At 36.6% G+C, this 21,814-nt stretch overlaps 1 protein-coding gene and 1 long non-coding RNA gene across 4 annotated transcripts in view; both read right to left on the minus strand.

Annotated features, from left to right (window-relative positions):
- LOC101894303 (protein fuzzy homolog) overlaps positions 1 to 21,814 on the minus strand; it is a 134,865-nt gene that overhangs the window by 30,642 nt on the left and 82,409 nt on the right. The gene's annotated exons all lie outside the window — the stretch shown is intronic.
- Positions 14,446 to 17,198, minus strand: LOC109614473 (uncharacterized). The gene is made up of 3 exons (XR_002195562.2): positions 16,388 to 17,198; positions 16,195 to 16,318; positions 14,446 to 16,128 (listed from the first exon to the last, which is right to left on the minus strand). It is a non-coding gene; the product is annotated as an uncharacterized LOC109614473 (long non-coding RNA).

Genomic DNA, 21,814 nt, shown 5'->3' on the forward strand with positions numbered 1-21,814 from the left:
GACATGGACTTACACAGACAATTTTCTATTTTAGACTGTAGTGTTCATTACGAATTTCAAATACCAATTTTGAAACAATTCCGGTGAATAATGTCGCTAAAATCATCAAAATGCCGAATATAGGGAGGTACCGTTATATGGGGGCTATACGAAGACCTGGACCCGCACAGACAATTTTCTGTCACATATAACGAACTTCAAATACCAAATTTGAAACAATTCCCGTGAACAATGTCGTTAAAATCATCAAAATACCGAATATCGGGAGGTACCGTTATATGGGGGCTATACGAAGACATGGACTTACACAGACAATTTTCTATTTTAGACTGTAGTATTCATTACGAACTTCAAATACCAATTTTGAAACAATTCCGGTGAATAATGTCGCTAAAATCATCAAAATACCGAATATAGGGAGGTACTGATATACGGGGCCTATACGAAGACCTGGACCCGCACAGACAATTTTCTGTCACAGACTGTAGTTCCTATAACGAACTTCAAATACCAAATTTGAAACAATTCCCGTGAACAATGTCGTTAAAATCATCAAAATACCGAATATCGGGAGGTATCGTTATATGGGGGCTATACGAAGACATGGACTTACACAGACAATTTTCTATTTTAGACTGTAGTATTCATTACGAATTTCAAATACCAATTTTGAAACAATTCCGGTGAATAATGTCGTTAAAATCATCAAAATGCCGAATATAGGGAGGTACCGTTATATGGGGGCTATACGAAGACGTGGACCTGCACAGACAATTTTCTGTCTTAGGGTGTAGTATCCATTTTGAACTTCAAATACCAAATTTGAAACAATGCCAGTGAAAAATGTCCCTAAAATCATCAAAATACCTAATATAGGGAGGTACCGTTATATGGGGGCTATATGAAAACGTTGACCCACATGGCCCATTTACGAACTTAACCTGCCTGCTGGAAAAATAAACATGTGTGCAAAATTTTAGCCATCTATCTCAATTTATTCGAAAGATAGCGTGATTACAACAGACAGACAGACATCGCTAAATCGACTTAGAATTTTACGCTGATCAAGAATATGTATACTTTGTTGGGTCTGACATGAGTATTTCAAGGAGTTACAAACGGAATGACAAAGTTAATATACCCTCCATAGTATGGTGGAGGGTATAAAAATAACGTAAGGTCGATGGTACCAGTTTCCTTCTGCTTATTATTTATTCCGAGCTTTTAGTTCAAAATTTGAACTTATACTGTTAATGTTTGTAGTTAAATTGACCAAGGTACAAAATATTCGGAGGTGCCGCTGTATATGTAAAAAATTTGAACATATTCTGTTAAAAAATGTATATGGAACATATTAATGATATAGGATATAATGAACCTATTTGAGCAGTCTTCTGCCACAGGAGAAATTACAAAAAAACGAGGGATAAATTATTCTGAAAAAAAAAATGAAATTTAAAGGTGTTGTGAAGGTGTCGGTACCAGGATACAGTAAACACTTCTGAGATGTATAATAGTTCCGTTCATAGCCACTGGAAACTAAACTTGCTGAAAAAGAGCAAGTTTGTGCTTTTGGGGAGGGGTAAAAACAATATTGTTGAGAAGAGCTTGTAACAAACAAAACGATTGCACTTAGTTCGAACAAGAGCCATAGATTGCCCATCCGAATATGGCACTCTAAACAGTAGCAAGTATATGTGTAAATAAACGCTCTTCGAAGTAACCCTCGGATAAAGATATACTCCTATTATTATTACGGCAGATTTCTGGAACGCGGGGTCGACGAAAAGAATACGGGTGGTGAATCGGATGGAGTCATGTCCTTAATCTTGACAGAAGAGTCACACCTAGATTTAAGGGTGAATGTGCAAGTCTATGTTTATCGGCGAAACCCAGGGATACGCAGCTTACTAGCGAACCCGAATCCAGCTGACATCTATTCGAACTAGAGCATACTTACCCTATTCCTCTTAATTAAGGTAATGAGGATTAGGCTGATGAGTCCAATAGCGCAATAAGATGCTGCCTTTAAGAAAGACGGCTACGGAAATACTGACCGAGATTCAAAACCGACGAGACATTTCTTGGTAGGAGTTGGTCGCGGAGCTTGGGGTTTACATACAATAGAGTGTGGAGGAATTAATGGCAGTGGAGGCACTAGATCGCTAAAACAAGTTCCAGTAAGCACTTCATGCAATATTTACGCCATCGAAAAGCAACCATGTGCTCCGCCATGGACACATTTGCACAATAAGAATTGGTGCGGACACTGGCAAAGATGGCACATGAAACGATTTTTTCTGAGCAGATCGTGGTTGGCTCGTGTTTTACTCATTTTGATTTATTTAGGTACTGTGTATGAAGACAAATGGAGAAAGAAGGTTAGGTTAGGTTAGGTTTGGTTAAAGGATGCGTTGTGCAAACAACCACTCCACTCGGTGACCTATTTTTCCATTGTGTTCATCCTAATTTAGAGAAGAAGTAGAATAAAATAATAAAAGGTAAGAAACGAATAGTGAAGAAGAAGCGTGAATTTAAAAATATAGGAATAGAGAAGGTCGTATGTTTGTATCCGCGGTGTAATCAGCGTGTCGTCCTACTAACTCAGATCCGCGTCTGGCCAATTCAGCAGCCGATTAATTGTCAGATATGATGCAGTGTCCGGGGACCCAACAGATTTTGACATACGACTTAAGAAATTCCAGAGCATTCCTGCAATCCAGAACTGCCATAGATTTGATTGTAAAAGAATTTAGAACATTAGTCACCGGTACATCCAGCTCATTGATTCGGTTTGCCAGTAGCCTTTCAGACAGCAAAGATTTCTGCCGGAAAATCGCTGCAGTCGTTGTTTTGTTTGAAGGACCTTTGGATACTTAGGCTTTGATAGAAGAAGAAGACAGAAAACCCCAGCTCCCGTTCCACTTTCCATCTTTGACATATCTGTATGGATAGCTATACCATTAAAAGGTGGAATATTGCGGATCAAGACGTCTCTGTTAGATATATGGATATCAAGTAATTCAAAGCTTTGCCTAGGTGATATATAATCATTGGCTATAGCCTGATTTCCTATGTTCTACACATACTTGAGAATGACGGAGTGTCCAAAGGACTGACTCCGCCATTGACCCAGTTCACTGAGTCGCAGGGCACACCTAGCAGCTTGTTCCTCTACAAATGTACTTAAGGGTTTTAAGTTGATTGGGGTGCGTTCCTAATCGCGTCTGTAATTAGGAGCCATGCAACTCTTTGGACTTTATCAATGCTTTTACTGAAGGCAGTTTTCCCTATAGAGTGCCACCAAAGTAGCGCTCCATAGGTTAGGACTGGCCGGACGACTAACTCATATAACCACTTGATTATATGAGGCTTAAGTCCCCAGTTCTATGGAGTTTTTGCAGAAGTAAAGTGCAATTAAGCCCCTCTTCGCTCACTCCTCGATATTTCTCTTCCAGTTTAATTTCTGGTCTAGGGTGGTACCGAGATACTTGGCTTCCGAAGACAGGCTTAGCATAACACCATCCAGCATTGGTAGCGAAAAATTGGGGATTTTTCGCCTCCTTGTAGAAAGTAAGAGCTTAGTTTTAGATTGGTTCACGACAAGTCCGTCTGGAAAGTTTAACTATAGCCCCCTGCATAATGTCTGAAACAGCGATTTTCCCAGCAATCAACAAAACCACATCGTCAGCGTAAGCCACGATCATTGTTCCGCTTTGTTCCAGCTCGATAAAATATCATTTATCACAAATAGCCAAAGTAGTGGAGACAGAGTAATGATGCGGAATGCCCCTATTGACCGTTTTACTAACAGAACACTCCCCGATGCTTGAGTTGATGATCCTGCTGCTGAGCATAACATCAGTCCATTAAACTAGGAGTGGTGGTATACTAAGTTTTGCAAGAGAACTATGAATTGCCTCAAGTGTGACATTGTTGAAGGCCCCCTCGAAACACGAGTTATTCAGGTTCTTCTCTACGTAACCCAAGACGTCGTGTTCCGCTGTCTCAACAGATTTGCCTTTCGTGTAAGCATGCTGAGCTGTGCTCAACGAATTTAAGGGTGGTAGAGATCTAATCTCAATATCTATTAGAAATAGAAAAAACGAGAGTCTGATAGGTCTGTAGTCTTTTGGAAGTACATGACTTGATTTCCCAGCCCTTCCTCCGTTGATGCATGCTGTAACATGGAGGGAATAATGCCATCCGAGCACGGTGACTTGAAAGGTTTGAATGAGTTTATAGCCCACAAAAACTTGGGAGTGCTTACAATCCTCTTAGTCAGACTCACGTCCTCCATCCCACGATGCTGACTAAACCGATCTACCATTCGGTCATTTGCAACATCAGTGCAGTTTGGAAAGTGAGTACTGGCTATCAGTTTGAGATGCTCTAGACCAGAGTCAGTCCAGCTTCCTTCAAAAGCGAATTTTAGGTTGTAGTACCCATTAAGATCTTCTTATACAAAATTTAACACAATTCCGCTGAATAATGGGGCTAAAAATATCGTAAAGATACCGAATCTCGGGAGGTACCGTTATATAGGGGCTATACGAAAACCTGACCCATTTACATTTTTAACTTGCCTTCTGTCAAAAAAAGTGTGTGCCAAATTTTAGCCTTCTGCCTCAATTTGTTCGAAAAATATCATGATTACAACAGACAGACGGAAACAACTAAATGGACTTAGAATTCTACGCTTATTAGGATTATATATATATATATATATATATATATATATATATATATATATATATATATATATATATATATATATATATATATATATATATATATATATATATATATATATATATATATATATTATTTGTTGGGTCTGACAGGAGTATTTCGAGGAGTTACAAATGGAATGACAAAGTTTATATACCCTCCATAGTATGGTGGAGGGCATAAGAATATATAAATGAATGCACACTTATTATCCTCAATACGACAGGCACACAGATATACAGTCATCAAACTTTCCGAATTTTTTTCCTTGAGGGAGATGTCATTTAAGCACTTATGTTCCTATGAACCCTACTCTATCTTAATAAAATGTATGTTTTTTTTTTTTGAGTTTTGTCAAACAGGCAAGTTTACTTCCCCGTAACCGAGAGACAGAATATCGTAAATTGAGCTCGTCACTTGCTTTTTAGTCGGTAATTGATCCAAAAATGAGTTACAAAGTGTAATTGGTTTGAGAGTTGAAGCTAACCAAACAGCGTATGTGTTTTCGCTTCGCAAAATGGGTCTGCTATAGAAAATAGAATCACCATAGTAAAGTAAATACCAAATTTTATTCAGACATGACTGACGTGTTTGGGATTATTAGACTCTTAAGTGGGTCTATTTTGCTGTTCGTCTCTCCACTTGGGTGCTCTACTCGTATGTACATTACTGCATAGTATACCTTCTCGGAGGTATCCACATGTGCCTGTACTACTGCTTTAGGAGAATATCTTTTTCACCTACATATTTCAAGTTCAGCCATGTTTGGTGAGGTAAGGTAAGGATTTTTCCAGAATGCCATAATACTGGGACGAACTGCTTCATTCCTTGGTAGCTTGGCGACTACTATAATGGGTTCTATCGAGCCATGTGTTTCATATAAACTCGCGATAACCGACAGAATATCTCCTTTAATAATAACCAGGATGCTATTAACCCCGGCACTTATAGAAATACGTATCATTTTTGCATTCCAATGAATTCCTTAGGTTTTAGTAGTACTGGTTTGAGCAAATTTCAGAAAATCTTCATTAAGAAGACACGGGCCAATTGGCACGTCTTTACGGTATTTTCTGTCTTTCGGAAGCATCAATATATGTCTGTCATTGGTGAAAACTAATTCGTAAAATAGGCAAGAAATTAAAATCTGCCTCAAATCTGCTATTAAAGTTTGACCAGAAAGAGGAACATTAATAAAAAAGTATTTACTTGCAGTTTTCTTTGACCCATAACTTCTTACTAATCTTCGGTAAATAATCACGTCCAATAGTCATATCAATCAGCGAAGTTTTATAATCATCAGTGGCGAAATCCCAATTAAACTATCAATCTTCAATTCTTTAATAATAAAGAATGCGATAACTTTAAAACTATTATTACATCCATCTTCAGGGAGATGTAGTAATTCCGTGTGAAATTTATTTGAATCACTTTTGACAAAAAAAAAATCGCTCGGAACCTGCATCTAGCAATATTCGAACCAAAAATTTCTCACCAGCGTAGTATACTTCAACAAGATTTGCAATTTTAATTTTTCTTCTCTAAGTGAAGCATTGTGTGACGCTTTCGTTGGCATCTTGCATTTCGTCGAACACGACGAATTGGATCGCAAATATCTGTATTAAATTTATAATATGTGAAAATAAAAAATACAATTTGTATCTATCCAATTGATTCAGAAGTTTCGCAGAAAACGTCTTGAACTCCAAAAAACGAGAGATCTCGGGCCCCATTAGTTGTAATTTGGTTTCACATTCTTCCGTAATTGTCGCTTTACACTTTGTTTACAATTTGTGTGTTGTTTATCTTCAATCCGGTCCACTATCATTCTCGAATGTTATGCTGTTATCCTTTCCTGGCATCCTTGCCTGACTTCAGTAGCGGGAATACCCGCCACATTTTCCAGGCTTCAGGAACGATGTGGGTGGCTAACGACGGGTTAAGAACTTTTGTCAGGTACTCAACTCCCGGTGTATCCAACTGTTTCAACATTACCATTGAGATTCCGTCTGCGCCTAACGGTTGGAATGACTTAGCGTTTTGGATGGTATTTGCAACATCACCCATCGTAAACTGTGGTGGTGACTCCACGGCGGAAAGAGATCTTTACTAGTGTCATTTGAATGGAACTTCTGGGGAGAATATCCCAGGCAAAAAACGAGGGAACTGATGAGGATTGGTGGCTCTTTCCGAAACCTAAGTATTCCCTGTCTTACCCCCTGGTAAACATTACCATCGTTCTCCACTAATAAACAAACAATAATAAAAACAACAATAAAGGGATTAAGCCTGACCATTTTGCAACAACATTTAGACAAAACGTTAAAAGCATGAATGAAAATTGTAAAATTAATAATATAACAAATCTTTGGGAGAACAAAATTTGTTCTTCTATTCATATTTGTCAGAATTTCATATACATATTTTCTTATAAATTCCCATTTAAATCAACAAACAAAATTTTTGGAAAAAGGAATTATTTTACTGTGGATTACGAATCGTGCAGCATGAACGGGTTAATTCGTGTACCTAATTCTAAGAGCGAACTACTTGATTGAAAGTGCAATGCGAACATAGCATTAGCGACCATTTTGACTTCGTCGCTAACTAAACGGAAAAAATCGTAAATTATCGAAATTATAAGCATTTTAATTTTACCGATTTTTGTCGGTAACTCAAAAAATGACTTAGAAAATTCCACTACTGCTACGACGTAGTACTCATCGCTTCGTCCTATCGATCTCGGGGTGCTCGAAAAATTGTCGGTTAACTGAGGCCCATCGGTGAGGTCCGTCGGTGACTGAAGCCCATCATTCTATTTTCCATGGTTCGAGAGCGGTTCCAATGTTGCAAAACTTCAGGTGATCTAGCCACTTTTTCTTCTTGTGCTCCTGTACAAACCGGTTGACTTCAACTGTCAATTCACTGATTCTGGCATCAGTAGGGTTGGAACGATGGAGATTTTCATGTACACTTGCTTGTCCCGCTACCTCCGCTGGGAAGTTTGGTCTTATTTTGGGTAATTGACCAGCAGGTATATAGCGAGCGGCTGTAGTTTTGATGATGTCTCGGAAAATCCGACATATGACATTCTGGTGGGGGCATCCTCATTAACTGTGCTGAATGTGGAGCAGTCAATCTGCTCTGACAGCGCTGGCGAAGTATGACAATCTCCTCTTATTCGGGTGGGAGCATCCTCATTAACCGTGCAGAATGTGGAGCGGTAATCTGCTCTACCAGCGCTGATCCCCTCTGGTCGTTACCTTGGACGGAATGCCTCTTCGTATAACCCCATAAAACGATTTTTATTTGAGCGCTATTTTTCGACGGTTTTTTTTTTATGGAAAATCATTAACCATCGATATTGCCGATAGTTTTATGCCAAAAGGTGAAAACTGTTATTTTCTTCTTCCGATTGATTTTTCGAGTTGATTATTTTTTTTTTTTATGATGTGCTTGGAGAAAATTAAATTTGTCGATAGTACCAAATTATCAAATATATTGACAACACAAGTTTTCATTGTAAATACCTGAAATTACACCTATTAAAATGACTTTTCTCTCATTTCTTTGTTACGTTTAAATATCCTCAAGACTGGCTCTACTTCGGAATACCTTTTCAGATAATTTTTCATTTCAATTATAAAACAACAATTAGGAATTTCTCGTCCCATTCTGAGGAGGTCTAATGTTGTTGACAGGTTGTCGTTGTTTTGTAAGTTTTTCCTTTATAACAACGGTAGACCAGACTATACTTCAGTTTTGGGAACTCTTTTTTCTGGATTAATGCCAGCAATTTAAATTTTTTTATAAGAATGACGATGGGATATATTAGTCACTCCAAATCTAGTGTTAAATAGGAACGCTCGAAGGAAGATGAAGAATTGCGTTCTTCACACGGAATCCTACGATGGGTTCCCAGAAAAGCGAAAAAAATATCCAAATATTTTTAGGCAACTCAAGTTTAAAGTTCTTCCTTTATTGAGTTCTTCTTAAAGACTACAAAATAATAATGTTTAACTATTTATATACAATGCGATGTTATATACACAATATATGAGTATTGATACAAAAGAAATGAAACGAATATTACGCATTAAAAATTTTAACTTTTTGGAATGTCGGGCAGAGTGGTCTTACGATTATATATAAAGAGGTCACGGCCACCCCACTGGCGACCCATACTTTGGGATAGTTATATTGTTGTGTAATAATATTTTTTTAATTTGGGTCAAATTTCAATCGTAAATGTGTTTCTCTCGATTTTTTACATTTTTAGGCCGCCATATATGTTAGTGAGAAGATGTTTTTTTATTTTTTTTTTTTCTTTTTTAAATTGGACCCATCTAGCCATTCAGTAAGAAGCTTGACAACTATAGTTAGGGATCGACTACTTATACCGATAATAGTTTTGATGTGTGCAGCTCTAATCATTTTGCTCTATAAATTATGCCAAATCTACATTCAGTTTTCCATCTATGACAACAATTTGTGAAATGATTGTAAGTCGTTTCCAAAGATTTATAGTAAAACACCTGAGTCGGAAATTCCATGTTTTGCTAATTCCAGCGGTTGTGTTAATGGAGCTATTTCAATATTTTTCATAACTGTTGGACATCCTCTTCGACCTATAAAGCGAGCGAAGTTCTCTTTTTACTTCTTCGTAAACCGAATTTAACTGAACTGCCGATGCTGCTAATCTGTGTATGTCATCTCATGTGTTTAGTTCTCTTAGGATCGATATTAAGTTTGTCTTACTTTAGAGAAAATCTTGGATTCCCTAGAATCAAAGGGACAAGTCGATTTGTTATTGGGTTTAAAAAACCAAGAAATTTTGTCTTAGCAAAGCTTTGTTGTTATTTCCTAAATAAATTTAATGATATGGAGAAAAAGGCAGTCGTTAATACTTATATCACAACATCATCTTCCTTAAAACCACCCTAATTAACATCAAAAATCGTGTCGTTAGATCATACTTCTTGATTAAGCTGCAGAAATACAGATAATGAAGTAATTACATGTGCGCGCAAGTTACAAGTAAAAATGTTTTGATCAAACCCCATTTGTTTGTGGCTTTAGAGCAACACAATCACACCAATATCATAATTACACAACACAATACTTTGGAGGCCTTCAACGTTTCTGCTGTTGGGTGAGTATGAAGTGCATAATTTTGTAAAATGAGTGCTTTTTGGACATTATATTTTTGTTGTTGAAAAATTTTGCTACATCTATCTGATATTTCTGCATATTATCAATTTTTTTGCTTATCGTTTTAGGTTTACACCTTTTTGAATTATTTAGACTATGGTTTTTGTAATATATTGATATTTAAGAAATAATTTTTTAGACTACTATTTTTGTACATTACTATTGGAGGGAATTTAATTTGAAATACATTTAGACTAAGGGAATTACTCATATGTACAAAAACGCCAATAGTGTACTTGTAATTTTAATATTTATTTTTTCAATATTTGAGACATTTTTCTAGTTACTATAAGTTAATATAAACATTTTGCTTTGAATAAATATTAGCCAGAATTAACATGTACTGGTAAATATAAATACAGTGTTTTCATACTAAGGATGTGGTAGGGACAATCTAGGTCCAATAAAATAATGGGTTCCTATAATAAGTTTTTCCACACTATTAGGACCAATGTATGGGTGGGTAAAGATGCATAAGCCTCTCAAAACAACAGAGACGTAAGAAATGAATTAAAGAGTAGAATAGGTACACTATCTTTTTGGGGGAAGTCTTTTTTTTTTTTTTTTGATTCATTTTTTTTTTTTTTTGATTCATTCATTCTTTTAAATTTCTTACTAAGAAGGGAGTCTAGAATATTTTTTGTAATAATATTAGTTCTGTGGAGAAGGACGATAACACCCTACCCGACTGAAGCATAGCTGATCAATGGCACCCGCAGTCCTCTTTTCGACAGAACCCTGGTAGTAACACCTTACCAACAGTCATATCATTTATTGGTTAGTATGTTCATTACAGAAATGGCGCCCAACGTTGGGCTCTATAAGTACAATTTGACTGTGCTGTTGCGGCCTATTTAAATTTTATTACTGTGTAGAGCTCAACTAGATAATAGGAAATTTAAGTTTAGGCTTTATTTCGGAGGATACTTTGAAGAGGTTATCAGGATTTTCAATTACTTGATGTCAAAAGGATCGAGTATATTGACCGACTACTATCTTTAAAACTTTTCTGTGAATTTAGTCTTATTTTAATTTTTATATCCTATAAGGTGGTAAAAATAGTATGTTTCAATAATCGCAGTCTTAGTTATCGAATCTTGAATAATACTCGGAATTCGTTGTTGATTTGCTCCACGCACTCAATGTCTAATGTTATATCAAACTAATTAGTATATATTGGTTTCATTCGGTTTGACCCGATGATATGAACCAACAAGCTTTACCTTCAGCTGCATAGACCTTTTCTTTTATAATTATTCAAAATCTCCCTAGTCCCCCATGTCTATGTATGAAAACACTAGTGTCATTTAGAACTTTTTAGAATATATTTGAATATCAGAAAATTATAATGGCTCTAGCACGAACTCCTCATACATTTACTCTAGGTTTAACTAATATAAACGAATCTTGTTCTATTTGTACTGAAACATTGACAGACATAAATGCGTCTCTATATCTTTTACAACGTGAGCATTATTTTCACCGAGTGTTCACAATAGCCCCTGATGATTTGAATTAATTCGCCAACTCTGGTTAGTTTTATTGAAAAATGTATATTTCGTATTGCCAAATTTTGGCGCAACCATGTGTTTTAATTCCTAAGGTAAATCAATTTTTTTAGGATAAAATATATTATACATACTAATTATAATTATACATTATTCAAACCGTCAGGTATAATTAATTCTTATTGCAGTATGTTAACTGCTTGACGAACTATTGTAAAAGAAAGAGAGCTTGCTTGAGCACTCAAAATCTATCTTCTTGTTGTAGAATTTAGTACAAAAGGAATAAAGTGTAATGGAGGATATAGCAAAAATTATGAATAATCGATAAATGACATCGAATTTCCTTAAAACAATACTTGAAATTATTCATGTTGGTTACTAGATGACGTGATGTGCGTTGATCGCCAGTGGCAGTAACACCACCCCCCCATCTCAGCATGACGAGAAGCTTTCGAAGACATACTCCTATTTTTTCGCCATATTTAGCACAGCTAACCGGTTTGCAGGTCTCACCAATATACCCGCGGATGTCATTATTTTTGCACTTCGCACTTGCCCATCTTTTGCCAGAGATGTCTCCAATATTCTTCCTCTAGGCCACACGTTTCTAGGATTCGACGGGTCAACTACAATTACCAAGTCACCAATATTCAAGGCTTTGACTTTTCATGCCACTTCGATCTCAACGTTAAATTGGGTAAATATTCCCTAACCCACCTTCGCCAAAATGCATCTGCATATTGTTGAGAACAAAGCCAATGGTTACGTAGAGCCACGCCAGTGTCGTCATATGTTGCTAAAGGTTTCATACCGTTAGATGAACCCAACAACAAGTGGTTTGGTGTTAACGCTTCTGCATTCTCATTGTCGATTGGTATATACACCAGAGGTCGAGAGTTAATAATGTTTATACCTCAGCAAGCATACTTGGTTACAATTCTTCACTTGGTACTCTAGTGGGGGGAGGTTGTATAAAACTGTCTTAACAGATCTTACTAGTCTTTCCCATGCACCACCTATGTGTGGTGAGGACGGGGGATTAAATTTCCATATTGTTGTTGCAGAGGTGAAATTACAAAGAAACTCATTTTTATCCATATCATTTATTGCAGTCCGAATTTCTTTCTCTGCGCTCACAAAATTAGTGCCATTGTCACCGTAGAATTCTCTTGGTGTTCCTCTCCTGGAAATAAAGTTTCGAATAGTCATTATACAGGAGGAGGTGTTCAGAGTATTGAATACTTCGATGTGGACTGCTCTTAATGTTAAGCAAGTAAAGAGAGCTCCATATCGTTTCTCTGTGTGTCGTCCGACTGTAATCATTAATGGACCGAAGAAATCAACGCCAGTATATGTAAAGGGTGGGCAAAATGCGACGAGACGAGCTGATGGAAGTTCTGCCATTTGTGGACATATTGGCATGCTCTTTTTTATTTTACATACTTGACATTGTTTAATCGTATTTTTTACGGCGACTCCCATTCGTGGAATATAATATTTTTGACTCAATTCATTGACAACCGTTTCTTGACTTTGATGATGAAATTTTGAGTGAAAATGGGTGATCAACAAAAATGTAATTCGGCTCCCTCTGGGTTTCATTGAATAGAATTCTCGCTGTGCCATTTTTAATAGTAGGCATCCTGCATGAAATAATTCCTTCGATGTAAGCTCACGTTCAGTTTTTGTTTTTTGCCTGAATATATTTTTGTATTTCACCACATACGCAAGAGATCTAAGAAGGCGGTTCCAATTGGAAAAACGTTGCGCATCGATTAATATTTCTTCATCCTGATGTGAACTTATGTGACCGACCAGTTCTGCGGACTCATATCTAGGCCACATGGATGTAGGATCCAACAAAAACTGAGGTCCTGTAAATCATCGACTCTCATTTGATAAATCTGGCCTTTTGGCCCATTTAGTTGCATCGTCCGCTACATTTTGCTTACCTGGAACTCAACGCCATTCATTTAATTCTGTGGTCTCTAGAATTTCGCTTACTCGAAGAGCAACGAACTGGTGATACATTTTGGTGTTATTTGTCAGCCAACTTAGGACTGTTCTGGAGTCCCACCAAAAGTATATCTTTTTAACGAAATGGAATGACTTTGAATAATGTTATTGGCATATCTAGAGCCGATAAGAGCTGTCATAAGCTCTAGATTTGGCATTGATGTCATACGCAGTGGCGCTACTCTAGTCTTTAAACCAATCAATGAGCAGACTATATTCCATTGAGAGAAATACGAAGGTAAGCCACTGCAGCATAGCCGATTTGCCTGACGTCCACGAACGTGTGTAATTGTAATTCAGCATTCCCATAATCACTGAATGTCTTTAAGTCAGCCATGGGCAGCCTCGAACGAAAAAGTATAAACAAACCAACACGAACTCGCAATGAGAATAAGAATCAGTCGTCGATGAGACACCGACGAATGAAGACGTGTGTGACTCTACGCATTGTTACCATTGATGCACTCAGCGAAACAATCGTTTCATTTATATTCTTTCATTTCAGCGTATCTACATGCCAGAATGCTACAACCATAAAATAATATTTTTTTAAAAAAACAATATTTTTTAAATAAGTTAAGGGAATGGTTGGATGAGGAAGATGAAAGGAGTCAGGTCGATAAAGCATTAAAGAAACACGTTTCTAAGATAATTAGCCTAGATATTGTACGTCACGGGAGGCCTTTTTCGGATGGTCCATACATAAAGAATATTATTTATAAAACTATGGTTGAAATTAAGCATGGTATTAGTTTTGCTGAATCTCTGCCCCTATCTCGGCATACTGTTGCCCGGAATTGCGTTCAAATAGGGTCATTAGTTCAAGCGGCTATAATTCAAAGATTAAATAGCTGTGAATTTTTTTCTTTTGCACTAGATGAGAGCACAGACATAAATGATGTCTGTCAGCTAGCTATTTGCATTAGATGCGTAGATGCCGAATATAACATATTTGAAACAATATTTACCATAGAGTGAAAATGGAATGTCCGATAGAAGTGGAACCCACTAAATTTTGGAAAAACATAAAGACATCGGAATACCCTCATATTAAAGAGGTTTCTTATAAATGCCTTTCCTTCTTCGGAACAAAATATTTTTGTGAACAAATATTTTCCGATTTAAAATATCTCTGCTCAAAACAACGGAATAGGTTGAGCTCGTCACAACTACGCAGCATTATGCTGATACGAAATTGTTGCAAGAGTATATTAATTGAGGACCTTATAAAATAATGATGGGTTATGATTTATTCAGTAATGGTAGTATATGATAAAAATCCTTCTCATTGATACATAATGCAAAATGTCTTGAATTCATTTATTGTTTATTTTTAAAGAAAATATTAATCAGTATTTATTTACCTACTTTTATGATTTTTTTTTTGTTTTAGCCTTTGAGGCATGAATTGTTGACATCGAAGTCTTATTATATTTTGGTTTGATTTTTTTTTGTCTCTCTTATTTTTAAACATTGAAGAAAAAAATATTAAAAAATCTCCGCTTATTGTCTTGAATTTTAGTATGTGCTAACAATTAATTTTTTAAATGTAAATATTAATATTTTTATTATGTGGTAATATGTTCCTTGCTTCAAAAGCCTTAAATCCCCATTTTTTATTTAGACTACTTTTATATTGATTATTTTTATATTAACCAGTGAATTGTGTTTTTTTTTACAATAATTCAATTTTTTATTTGTGTCTTTTAGTTGAAAATTAAATTTATATATTTGTATTTATACAAAACATTTCCCCCTTATAATACGCTAGTACACTGTAATAATAATAGCATTATGCATTAGTTGGCGCCAACAACTCACAAATGCTAACTGAAATTTCTTTAGGTGGACGCTCACTCTCTCGCACCAATACACATTCATTTTTAGTTTTGAGCATCCCTGCTTTAAGTAACAACGTGGCATGCTTACCTTTTCCAGCTCTGGTAGGTATTTTAACCACTTGCACCATTTTTTTTTTGTTGTTCAATATTAATCGTCTGGTCCCATTCTACTTTTATTGTTTCATTCATTGTTTTTAAGTACATAAGAAAATTCCAGATGAGGCCTAAGGGATCATATATTGTCATAAGTATTTTCAAAATTTGACGTTTGGTTACAGGCTTTTCATCGCGAATAATTTCGTTATTCCAAATATAAGGCGAGATTTTAAAAGCAATTGTATCGTCGGATGGTTTCCAAAAAACTCCGAGAATTTTTTCAGTTTGTCTGTCCGAGCTAATATTTAGTTGTTTATCGGAGTCCTGCTGATTCATTTCCAGTTCATCGATTACCTCTTTTTTGTTTGAACACCAGTTCCGCAAATTAAAGCCACCTTTATTGTGTATGTACTGGGTCTCTTTTGCTATTTGTATGGCCTTGTAAACAGAATCCGTTGAATATATAAAGAGTCGTCTACATAGTGATTCCCTGCAACAGCCTGTGGTAGTTGGATCTGAAATTTCGGTGCATTCATATTCTTTACGTATTGTGAGATGCATGGTGCGCAGGAAGCACCAACTATCATTACATTCGTAATGTAAACATCTGGTTCTCTATTTTTCTCACAATTGCGCCACAGAAAGCACTGGACATGGCGGTCTTCTTCACGAATGTACATTTTTTGGAACATTTCTACACTTTCCGGGCTTATTCCTGTTAAATACTGGAAAAATTGGTAAATACAAAGTATTTTCATGCCTAAACTTTCAATATTATAAAACAATTTCACCATCTGTTGTATTTGGTCATCTCTTTCCGTGCATTCGCATATGTGCATGTTGTAAGCTTTTGGGTTATTGTTGGGGCATGGCCCGAAAATTGTCCAACCAAGCGATGTTTTTTTCTTTTACCCTCTGTGAAATCGTAATATTTGCATTATTCAGGCCAATCAATATTTTAGGTTTAGCATCGGAATAACTTACCACTGGAAGACCTTTTAAATATGCAAATTTACTACACAGTAACTCATAGTCAAGAGGTTGGTTTGGCAACATTAATTCTTTTACTGACCGTACATCCAAATATAATGTTTTATTACTTTCACCAATCACTTTGACATTGAATCGTTTTGAGTTATTCTCTGTTCTTTTTACATTTGCTGTCCACGTCATACAGAACTGGTCCATCTCCCCTTTTAATTCTAATTGAAAGCATATGTTGATACAACGTTGTTGTTGTTCCCATAGATCTTTATTGGTATGATTTTAAAGAGAATGCTCTGTTTACCTATGTTATGGGAGTTAACATTATGCTCACTGTCACTGTCTCAATTTTCTCATTCGGTGCTGTTCTCCCATCTCCAGTCTGTATGTTAGGCTTCGTATTAGAATTGTTGCTATGTTTATCACCATGCAGTAAGTCATGATGCTTTATGTGACAGCCATCAACAATACACATTTTGTTTTTGTTATAGCAAACAAGAGAGTGCCTCTTTAAGCAATGTTTGCATAATTGGAGCTTTTTAACGAATTCCCATTTCGTTTTTCGATCAGCTGTGACAAATGTTTTGCATTTCGCTATGTTATCACACTCTTTTTCACATATTAAACATTTTTTCTCTTCATCTCAACATGGGTATGTACAAAGGAATTTTTCTCTTTACGAATAAGTTAAGAAGATGAAGGGGGCGTATATGCATTACCTATGTTTACCGTACTTGTTGATAATCTAATGTCAAGTATCCACTCTACTAAATTCGCCATTTTGCCGTTAATTTAGTTAATTTAGAAGTAAGATGGGAGTTTCGATAGAAGGTCGTAAAGCAGAGACGAATTGTTTAAATCATCATCCAAACCACAAGCTTCAATAGTCGATTGTAAACCTTTAACTTGAACGGCAAAATTTGTAATTGTATCATTTTATTTGGGTTTAGCTGTGGCAGTGCTCTGATTTTATTTTTGAGAGAATTCAATATGTTCTCTGACCGTACAGAACTCTCAGAATTGAAATTGCGTGGGGAACACATGAAGGGTGGATTAGTATTCGTTTTACGGACTCCAGTGCGTCTCCTCGAAGTGCCCGCTGTAACCTTATAAGGTTCTCGGCGTCTGTCAAGCCACAAACAGATGTTGACCAGTCATAACTAGAACTAAATAATGGCCATTCCTCCGGTGAGCCAGAGAATGCGGGCAGTTCTTTAGGTACGGTTTGACGGGCTTGCAGTTGACTAGGTGTAAGCCTTCGATGAGTGGATGGCTGTTGCTCTTCAAAGTTTAGCTGTGGAGCACTGTCCGTCGGCCTAGAGATTATGAACGATTGTTGTTGCTGAGAGCTGTTATATGCTGCAGCTTGATTCTGATTTGTATTATTTTGATATCTGGTTGAGTGCAGGTTAAATATCGGTTCAGTGAAACGGGATGTATAAAATGTGTTTGAATCGTGACCACTGGTAGGAAACCTGTAAGATTGATTGGTTGTCATAAGAGGCGCGGTGTGTGACGTGTTGATTGAAGTTAGGTTACCCATATTCTGTTGAACATCATCGTCATTTATTGTTCTTCGTTCGGCCGTTATCTGTATATTTGGTGAATCTTCATTATCCATCGTTTCGTGAAGCAAGTGATATATTTTGGCCAGATATTCCTGCTCACGTTTTTTAGCTAGTTCTCTCTCCTTATCTAAGCGTTTTAACGCAAGAGCGAATTTTCTGCTTGCTGAGTTGTTTGAGTCCCACGATGACTGTGTACCATCAATGGACCGACAATATTTGGTGGAATTTTGGGGGCACGTGGCACACGCAAATTTTTCTGCTGGCTTAGAAACTTTGCTGCACGATTCGTGGTATGGTTTTTTGCAGTTCTGGCACCATAGAATATTACCGTTGATACTTATAATACATCATTGGTGACGTTGAGGTTATGTAGTTCAACCTGATGAGAGGGAGAATCCATATTATTACTTACGTGTGGCTACTGTTGAGGTTATGCTGTTACTGGTTTAGAGGGTAGGAGTTCTGTCCAAATCCAATCTTGTCACTATTGCGACGTCTGCAACTCCTCGGCCTCGGACAATAGCCCCTGATGATTTGAAATTATTCGCCAACACTGGTTAGTTTTATTGAAAAATGTTTATTTCGTATTGCCAAATTTTTTTGAGAAACTTTTGAAAGTTTTTATGTCCCTTTCTCTGCACATCTCAGGAAGCTAGTGCAGATGCGTGAAAATCTGTTAAAAGATGAGAGTTCTCGACGTCAGTTTCCTGTAAGGCAAACGATGTGTAACACACATCCTCGTAAAACTGTCGCAGAATTAGATTTCTATCATGAAACTTCAATGGATTCTAATGTGTCAAATGACATTACAGCTGGTACTTCGGCACTCAAATGTTGGAACTGCAAAGAATCTGGTCACTTTTGGGAAGATTGCTTAGAGGAAAGAACCATTTTTGCTATGGCTGCGGAGCTGAGAATACTTATAAGCCAAATAAGATGCACAACCAAAAAAAATTTGGTAAAAAAAACTTACATCAACAACATCATTCAAAAAACTTACAATAGCATCCAAAAACTGAATTCAAATCATCAGAACCAGTCTAATATCGAAAATAACAATCCAGACTTTAATAAATATAATATTTTAGATGAAAACTCAGTAATAATTTTGACGACGGAAAATTTTAGCTTTCAAAACCCTTGCCAGATATATTATCATCCAATTCGTCCTTACCATCTAAGATGGTCAGATTAGAAAAAGAGATGAAATTTTTGAAAATTCAGATATTATTTTGGAAAAAAGTAGAAAGCCAAAACGATCCAAAGCTAGAAAAATTATTTCCAAATACATCATCTCCAGTATTGTCCATGGTCCACAGGATCAAAGGCTTTACGCAAAGGTTTCCTTTTTTTACATTTTAAAGAACTCGGACTTTTAGACACTGGCGCAAACGTCAGATGCAGAATTAGCGCAATATGATTTTTCATACCTAACAGAATTTCACGACTTCAAGTCTAACGTCAGAACCGTCGATGGAAAACGGCAAAAGGTCACTGGGTTCATTGACATTAATGTTTCCTTCCGCAATCATACAGAAAATCTGCGTATATTAATCGTTCCATCGCTTAGTCAGCGTCTCATACTAGGAGTAGATTTTTGGAAGAAATTCCAACTTTCTCCCTGTCCGATTTCAAGTCCGAAATGTCGTACGATTTTGAAAATATAGAATCTGAAAGATCAAATCCAAGCCAATACCCTTTTACTACCCAACTTCAGCAACTGGAAACTTTCAAAGCATTATTTAACAACTCCGAGAAACAAGGACTAGATAGAACCAGCTTGATTAAGCATGACATTGACGTAGGTGGTGCCAAGTCAAGCAACAGATTTATCCTGTTTCCCCGGCAGTAGAAGACATTATTTATAAAGAGATCGCAGGAATGTTAGATTTAGGAGTAATAGAACCTTCCGCTTCTCCTTGGAGTAGTCCGATGAAGCTAGTACTCAAGCCCAATAAAGTCCTCTGTATCTGGATGCACGAAAAATAAATTCGGTCACTATAAAGGATGCCCACTCCCTTCCTAAAATTGATGGGATATTTGCCCGATTGCCCAAGGCCAATTTGATATCCAAGATTGATTTGAAAAACGTCTTCTGGCAAATCGGCGTAACAGACCGAGCAAAACCTCTGACAGCGTTCACAGACCCTGGTAGACCACTGTACCAGTTTGTGGTCATACCATTCGCACTGTGTAACGCTCCTCAGACCATGAGTCGACTGATGGATGAATTAATACCTGCAGACTTAAAAATATGCGTTTTTGGTCATCTCGATGACCTGATTATTAAAGATTTTCTATCCCATATCATGATCCTAATGAGAATCACCGAACAACTTAGGAAGGCAAATTTGACCATTAAAGTTAATAAAACCCACTTCTGCGTGACTGAAACAAAATATTTAGGGTATATTATAGGACATGGAGGTCTAAAGACCGATCCGGATAAGGTAGACTGTATTCTTTCCTGGCCAATTCCAAAGAATCTTAATGTCTTTTTAAGGTCTTTCTGTATGCTATAAACGCTTTATAGAGAAATTTTCTTCTAGAGTCTATCCTATTATTGAGATTCTTTCAACAAAAAAAAACTTCTCTTGGACAAAAGAAGCTGATGAAGCATTTAATGCCATCAAGAAGCTTTTGACTTCAACACCCATAGAGGCGCTAAAGAAGTTTAGGTGCTATGTTGAATTTCAGCCCTTTGAAATCATAACCGATCATTCTAGCTTGGTCTGGTTAATGAAATAACAAGATCTTATCGGTAGATTTGCGAGATGGCTTCAAATTCACCTTCAGTCAACGTAAAGGAAAAGACAACATAGTGCCTGACGCTCTGTCCCAACCAACCAAATTATTGACAACTTTTTATATATTCGGACTGAGCACTATAACGGTGATGCAGATCAAGATTATTAAACGTGGAAGCTGTGGATACCTTTGAATATGCGAAAAAAATCTAATAATCAGATTTCACAACGGTCTCACAGCTTGCCATGGATGTATGTTAAAACCTTAGACCTTATTAGGAGAAGTTTCTTTTGGCCAGACACGATTGGAGACGTTTTAGATAAGTTTTCGCTTTGCCCACTAAGAAAATTTACCTTCTCTGCAATTCAAGAATTTTTATTGACCCAAATATTGCACCTGTACGGAGTGCCAGAAATATTAATTAGTGACAATGGCTGGCAATTTAAGTGCATTAAATTCTATACATTTCTCACGAGTTTAGGCATCTCCCATATATATACTGCTAAATACTCAGCCCAATCAAACGCATCTGAACGTGTCAATCGTTCGATTTTAGCGGGTATTAGGTCACTTTTTAAAGAGGTTCATCGACTGTGGGACGATAATCTTAGCTCGATTAGTTGTGTTTTGAGAAACTCTGTACACCAGGCAACGAAATATTCCCCATATTATGTGTTGTTCGGTTTCGATATTGTCACAAACGGGACCTCATATCAGCTCCTCCGAAAGTTGTAAATGTTGGACGAACCATGCAACATTCTTCCCCGAGATGGCACTATAAAGTTATTAAGGTCAAAAATTAGAAAGCATATTTCTGATGTTTACCACTAAAATCAGGCTCAATATAATTTGAGGACAAGACCAATTACTTTTAGTATAGGTCAAGAAGACTTCAGAAGGAACTTCGCCCATATTAATTCCGAAAAATCCTTCAACGCAAAACTTTCTCCTCTTTTCATCAATTCCAGAATCAAGGAAAAACTTGGTCAGCATTACTATGTTTTAAGAAATCAATTGAGCTTAAACTGGGCAAAACACATTACTGATTTCCATTACGCAATTCAAAATTTTTTTTTAATTACATTAAACTTATGTTGTTGCAAAATGGTCA

This window comes from Musca domestica, unplaced genomic scaffold, assembly GCF_030504385.1.
Source record: "Musca domestica strain aabys unplaced genomic scaffold, Musca_domestica.polishedcontigs.V.1.1 5, whole genome shotgun sequence".
Lineage (NCBI taxonomy): Eukaryota > Metazoa > Arthropoda > Insecta > Diptera > Muscidae > Musca > Musca domestica.